Below are 7587 nucleotides of genomic sequence, written 5' to 3'. Positions count from 1 at the left end.
GTATCAGTTGACTCTTCAGATGACCCTGATGGCGCCATCTACCAGGAAATCCAAAGACTGCGCGAAAATTCACCCTCGAAGAATCTTTCCTATCTGTCCAATACCGATTAAGTATTCAAATTTATTCCCATCGATCTATCAATTTTCTCTTCCTATGAGATTTATTGCTGATATTCAAATCTGATGACGCTGAAGTTGTTGATTAATTCAAATCCAATGAAAGAAGTCATCGTGGATTCTATCGTGGATTGCAGACAAGAAGGGATTAACGCATCTATTTGCGTAACTAAACGGTTTTTGCAAATTAATTCAGCCTTCCCGCTGACAGACGGAAAAATTCTTTACACGCCTCTCAGTTTTACAGTCGCGACGGTCCCTCAGGTGAAACGCATTACGAGGGAAGTCCAACAGCGAAACGGCCGAGAAGAAAGGCGACGCGAGATCCGCGTGGACATTTTTTCGCGAAAACACGCGTTTCTGGATAATCGAAGGCAGAAGAAGAAGTCCGACAATGGCATCGTCCCGAAGAGGATCGATAAACGAGCAAGACATTCAACGACCCTCTTCCCTAAATGGCCACGATGAGGCTGATACCATTAAGGGCATGGCGCGAGTTACGCTTCCATTCGCACAAACTCGTTGGAATCACAATCGAATCCCCGTAATGATCGATCTCTGTAGAACGAAAGAAACACATCGAAAGAGATTCCCATTTTTCTTTGGAATATCAACACTAGGAGGAACCAAGCTTTATCATTTTTGCAAAGTAGCCCTAATATATTTTAATCTTTGCAATCGTGCAAATGTTTTCGACTAAATTAATTTTGTCTTTTGTTGGAAATGGAAACATCAGCAAGTCGTATTGATTTGATTATAATCATTTATGAGTGGTACATCTAGATATATCGTTATTTAGGAGTCTTAGGATAGTTGTTATGTCGGTTTTTAAATTGGAAAAAATCAAGTATTCAATAGGTAAATCCAGATAGACAGGGTGGTTGGTAACTGGTGGTACAAGCGGAAAGGGGGTGATTCTACGCGAAAAAAGAAGTCGAAAATATAGAATAAAAATTTGTCGTTTGAGGCTTTGTTTTCGAGAAAATCGACTTTGAATTTTCGCTCGGTACGCGTGCACTTTATCATGTCTCGTTATAACGGATCTCACTGTAGATGTCTCGATGGAAAAATTAAAAAAAAAATTTTTACTTTATATTTTCGACTTCTTTCTTCGCGTAGAATCACCCCCTTTCCGCTTGTACCACCAGTTACCAACCACCCTGTATATGGTAAGGTATAAGTTGATCCAAGTTAGATAATGTATTTATGTATTATAACGTAATATGGTTAGTTTAAATGAATAGATAAATAGTAATAAAGATAACAGAATAAACGTTAATAGTTTTATTGAAACTCGCGTGCAATTGAAAATTCATAATTTACTTCAGATATCGAAATTTTACTAAAAATAAAAAGATGCGCTAAGATTTAGGAATAGAAACTTACATATTAAAGGCTGGTAATTCTAATGTTGATATTAGAAATACAGGATATTGGAAGGGGAAGAGAGAGACAAAATATGGTACTTACCTGATTATCCTTTCTTTTTTCTTATGTAAAAAATTTACAAATGTTACATCTCCTCGTTCGAGTCTTTTATCTTATTGGTTGATTATTTGTGTGTAGTGAAAATGTTCAAACGAAGTAGGTAGAAATGATGTAGCTGTTGATTCGTGGATCGTGTAGATGGCGTCTCTGGTAAGGGTACGCATCATTCTTCCGACCACACAAACAAACGATAAGAATTCATGGTAATCCGAAAGAATTGCAAATTTCGTATCGAATACTTGGAAAATTTAATTTACAACGAATAAGCGCGTTTGAGCATTATTTCCATAAAACTGAACTCAAATTGCGAGCACCAATGGACACTAACAAATTCCGCAACAATTCGTAACAGACTTCGATCGTTCTTCACTTCAAATTGAAACTTACATTAACTTTAAATTGAAACTTAGATTACCAATTTCAAATCGATCAAAAAGAAATTTACGAAAGATGAGCTGACTAAAAAAGAAGTTAGAATATAAAAATTCTCGACGAATTACCTTCGAGATTCGAGAATTTGCTCAGGCTCATCGATCCTCGCTAATTGAGATCAGCCCCTTAAAATTCATAATCAGACGAATTCGTAAATATATGTATATAATTGAACACTCGAAGACCAGGCAACGTTCAATGTTTCACCAGTTTATTAACCCTCACATTTCCATCCCTCTCTTATTGCCTATTGTCCGTTGTTCCGCCGGTTGTGACGAGCTAAAAAAAGCAGGGAGGAGAACTCCGTCGTATGTCCAGTCGCGAAAACGTTCGGGGTAAAAAACTTAGAGGTGTTCCACGATTCTTAAAGGAATCGACACAAAATGAACGATCGTGTGCGGTAACGAAAAGGTTCCGCGATGGGCGTCCTCCGGTGCTGTACAAATATTGCCGTTCAAAGTGATATACAAAAGGAATCGCGTAATCGAAATCGAACGACGATTTTCTTCTTCTTTTTCCTCTTCTTTTTTTTCTTTTTTATTATGTTATAAAAGGGCTACCGGAAGAAAGAAGCAGGGGATCGAAGGTTCAGAAAAATTGTGCGTTTATTAGAGAAGATGACGCTCGACCAATTTCACCGTAATTCACTTCTTTTTCCACCGGCGTTTCTCGTTTCTTGCCCCGTCTTCACGCACATCAACCCCCGCGTCATTCTTTTCCATCCCCGTTTCCAGGGGGAAATGCTTTCGTGAAGAATCGCTTCGTGTCTCGTTGCTTCCGGTAGAAGTCGCCTTTTCCTTCATATTTCATCGTCATATATCTCGTGTATACGTCAATATTGTTTCACGACTGAACAGGGGCGAGGAGGAAATGATTGGATGTGGTCGTATATAAAAATCAGTTTCTGTCCACCATAATCGTTCTCTTCTTCGAGAATGAACGAAGCTTACGTTTGTTCTCGTTTTAGAGATGTGTTTAAATGAGATCACACGTGAAACGACAGTGGTTAATGGGAGGAGAAAGGGTGAACCGTTTCGTCGTTATTTGATCGATCAGTTGGAGGGTGGAAAACAACGAGACGGGGGTTGTAAAGCGTCAGCTTCTGCCTGTGAAATGCTCGATCGCGAATGATGTCTTCTCGCATGGGAATGGAATACGGAAGAATGAAAAAATCGTCCGATATTTGTCTCTCTTTCTCACCTTTACGCTCACTCCCTCCCACTCTCTCCCGCCCTTTCTCTCCCCCTCGTGCGCGCGATTCGCACCCTGCCACCATATTTATAATGCCGAACATATGTAGCACATGAGTGTGTGTGTGTGTGTGCGCGCGCGCGCGCGTGTGTTTGTTTATGTGTAGGTGAGATTTCATATATATTTATAATATATATATATATATTCTTGTTTTAGATTCCTTTTATATTCATATATATATATTATGTATATTCATATATTCGCATGTATAATTAGTTTTATCCTCCTTCCTCCGCCATCGTGTTTACTATCTAGAATATTATCTACAGGGCAGTAGCCAACCGCTGTGACTGACTGTGCGAACTTTTTTAGTATTTTTCACTCTTTGCTTTTTTTTTCTCTGCTTGTTTTCCTGTGCAATCGGCTCGCGACGATTTCGCGCGTCTTTCCCCTAAGCGTCGCTGATCGACGAGCTTCGAGCGAGCGATTTTTCTCTTTTTCTTTTTTTTTTTCCTTTTTTTATTCTTGGCGCAGCCACGTGACCAGGGGCGTATGTCAATCCTACGTCATTATCACGGGGAAGTAAAGATTATAGAAAATTTGTGGAACAAGAAGAAAATGGTAGTATCAAATGAAAGTGTCGATATAAAGAACTGTAGACTCAGATTTTTAATCGTTTTTTTACTTTTTTCGCTTTTTTTTAATGCTCACGTTTTGTTGTTGTTTCTTTTGGTTTGCAAGGTTAGGGATGAAACAGCGCGAACACAGAGGAACGTGACTCCAGTTCAGGTGTCCATCGGTTTTACTTTTACTCGTGGTCGTTGGATGGGTAAAATTGTGAGGTTCACAAGAGCGATATGGAACCCTGGTCACGTGTCTGTTCATGTGCATGTGTTGGAGCGCGTGTCTCGTCCGAGACACGCTTAAATTCGGTTCGTTTCCGCTTTCGCAGTTCCACACTCATTCCTCGTTTTCTTTATTTTACTCTTATCTTTTCCTCCTTTCGAGCGCGCTGCTGTGAGATCCATCATGGTGAGATCAACTTGTCGAACGTTCGACCGCGTAAAGTAACAACCCTTAAACATCGATTAAGTACCTTCGATAATGAATCGCGGTTGTAAAAAAAATTTTTCGGTCGTTTACACAGCGTCGAACAGTATCCGAGCGAGCTTGAACGTCTCGCGCGAGAATCGAAGATATCGCGTCGCGTTCCAACTTCTTCGATCGTTCGCCATCTTTGTAAAAAAAGAAAGAAAATGAAAAACGAAAGGTATCCGTTACATTCCCTCATCGATAAAGTAACGAAATTATATTAACAAGGACGATAACTTTGTGCAACAATAGGAGACGAAGAAATGTCACGCGACGTGATACTCTGTTCTCGCCGCCGCATCGATAGTATGACGAACGATATTCCAAATGTCAGTTCGAACTCGCGGTCCAAGTTGAAAACTTTCTCGCTTAGGCCTTTTTCTTTCATCCACGCCATCGTCTTCGAGCGATTCTGACTAGATCGTGCATCATTTTTACTCTTCGTTTTTTTTCTTTCTTGGTCATCCACGTGAGGCGTGTTCGATCCACGGTACATCTCGCTGGCAGTAACTTGGTGTACGCTGTTCGGGGACGACGAGCTGCTTCGTTCATTAGGATGGAGGCCATCTTGATGAACGATCCACGCGAAAATAGAAGTGAAACGGCTTCCAGGTTTGCAATGTGGCAGGCGTCGATGAGGGAAGATCGTCGAGGATTTCTTTCTTCTTCTCTCTTCTTCGTCTTTTGCACCCTTCCAAAGAAGAAATTTTCTACTTGCGCACGATGCGATTCGATCGGTTGATTTGGTTGATCTTTGGCTATGTTCCGATGCGTATTAGATAATAAAAATGGTATCTGTGTATTCTCTAACTCTTTTCAAACGAAGTTCTTTACAGAGTTTTCGTTTGTTGCTGGAAGATATCGATGCAAGACGGAGAAAGTCGAAGGGATGTCGGAATGCAAGGGGCTGAATTAATTAAATCTCAATTAGCAATCGGATTGTCGAGGCGCGTAGCCTCTGGGTCGATCTCGAATCGCCGATGCAACGCGGCATGTTTAAAGAAACGGCGATTAAACGAGGAAGAACGTTCAGAGAATAGTGTCGAGGGTTCGTTGAATTAGCAATCCAAGATCGAGTACATGAATTTGACAAACAAATTTGCGAACCTGTTTACGTTTCTACGATGCTAGTGCGATGGTAATAAAATACTTCACAACGCCTCCGTAATTGAATTATGCTAACGCTCTTTGATATTCTTTGACCTGGTATTCTACAGTCGAACGACATACTTTTCATCGAACGAGTATTCCACGAACGAGGCCCATTTACCATTTATTTGCTAATAAATTACTTCGATCTGTTCATGGTCCCGTTGCAGAAATCGCGATTTGTGACGAGACGAACCGTACGTCACCGATTTTCGAGTTCGTCTGTCAGATTACAAGTAAGGATGCCATCAAACATGCAATATGTATATATATGTATATATTTATTATCAATATTCAAGGCTCTCAATACGTATAAAGAGATCTTCGGACGATCGATAGATATCGTCAATAAATATTGAACATACGAGAAAATACGGTTTGTCGCAATAAATATTGACGATACGTCATCATTGGTGATATCATCAATATTTATTGACAAGCCGCAATGATGTTGAGAATCTTGAAATATTGACATTATTGATCGTCTGAGGGCACCCTAAGACCAGACGAAATGTCACTCCTTTTTCTATGAAAATAATCTCTGCCTCTATTAGCAGAGATCCGTTTCATCGTCAACAAGACATTGAGAAAAGAGTGTCTTCTTTTAATGGGAGCCTCGTCACGGAATATTCGTCGTTTCGCTACTCTTTCGTTGATATTTTGGGGGATTCTAAGTATCCAACAATCGATTCTATTAACGACGATCGTTTCCAGCGTTGGATATTGCTTCGGCGATTTTCATTTCTTCGCGCGTCTCTTGGAACATGCAGAGCCCCCTGTGCTGCGAGAACTCGGGTCATTGTCTGTCTTGTGCAATCTTAATCACAGAAAAGTAGGATTGAACAATATCGGATGCTCATGCACAACCGAGTACATATTATTAGTGAAATTCTACGAATCGCAATTTCACAGGTTTGACGAATACAGTTTGACAAATGTAAGCTTGGCAATGAAAACACTTAGAGTTTTACAAATTACAAATCATTTCGACGTGATACCATAAAATTTGTCTACGACCTAGAAATTGTGACTTATCAAAATTCGCTAATATCATTATCGTGCAAGATCCTGATATTTTGAATGACTCTATCGTCCTGAGCGACCCAAGTTCTAAACGATTCTATCGCAGGAAATTCCTCGAATCTCTAGATCTTCCCTAACTCGTACGATGAAAGAGGTTCGACTGAATAGAGCGAGAAAGAGAGAGGGGTTGAAACGAGGGGACGAAGAAAAACAATGGTACAAAAGAAGAGAGAAAAAAGAAAGAAGAGAGCTCGAGAGCGGGGAGAGACAGAGAAAAACACGACTAATTCGTTATCGAGCGAGGGGTTGGGGTGGTTATGGTTATGTTTGTGTATGGAGGAGGAGGGAGAAAGAGAGAGATCATCGGCGATGATCAGTCGCTAAAGACGATGGAAATTAGGAACTTCCTTGAAAGATGAACGTCATCCCCGACCGACCCGCGTGTGTATATGTCTCTGTGTTTTCGATTCTTCGATCTATACTCGTGTGTCACGCGTGAACGAGCGTGTGTCCATAGTGTCCTGGAAGAAAGAGTCAATGGATCAACGCAACGTATACGCGATCCTTTCATGCTGCTCTTTCCTTTCTCTACTCTTTTCATCCTAGTCCTTGCTCCTTTCTTTTCAATTTCTCGTCGTTCCTCTTCATCTAGTTACTTTTATTTATTTAGTTCAGTCCATCGTCAAGTTCGTGCACGTTGGCCCCGATGTGGCATCGCGTGGAAGAGCGAGTCGCGAGTTTCGCTTCGGAAAACTTTTTATTTCCTCTTTCTCTTGTATTCTCCGACGAGAGGAGAAAATCTTCGAAATCTCCACACGCTTGAGATCCCGATTTTTATTTCATTCTATTTTATTTTATTTTATTTTACTTTATTTTATTTTTTTTTCATTTTCTTTCTTTTCTTTGTTTGCTTTATGATGAGGGCAGAGAGATTCGTCGAGGCGCGACACCTTAGAGCTGATACTATTCCTTGTTGTTTTCACGCCGATGTCCTCCGGCTTCCGTCGTCATCGGCCAGCGTTGACAGCGTCGCGGCGTCCCCAATGTCGCCTCGGGGCTACCTACTGAGAGACGGAGGCTGTTGGTCCGCTGCCA

General features: G+C 40.8%; 1 protein-coding gene across 8 annotated transcripts in view; it reads right to left on the bottom strand.

Moving 5' to 3' along the window:
- Positions 1 to 2231: 2231 nt before the first annotated feature.
- The window catches only part of LOC100741423 (regulator of G-protein signaling 20), a 19895-nt gene continuing 14539 nt past the window's right edge, over positions 2232 to 7587 (bottom strand). For all 8 annotated transcript variants that reach the window (XM_024366959.2, XM_024366957.2, XM_024366960.2 and 5 more), the window contains one exon: positions 2232 to 7587. The gene's annotated coding sequence lies outside the window, so the exon portion shown is untranslated.

Source organism: Bombus impatiens, unplaced genomic scaffold, assembly GCF_000188095.3.
Source record: "Bombus impatiens unplaced genomic scaffold, BIMP_2.2 scf_0263, whole genome shotgun sequence".
Lineage (NCBI taxonomy): Eukaryota > Metazoa > Arthropoda > Insecta > Hymenoptera > Apidae > Bombus > Bombus impatiens.
The sequence above is the reverse complement of the archived record's forward strand: the minus strand, read 5'-3'. Positions and strand labels throughout refer to the sequence as shown.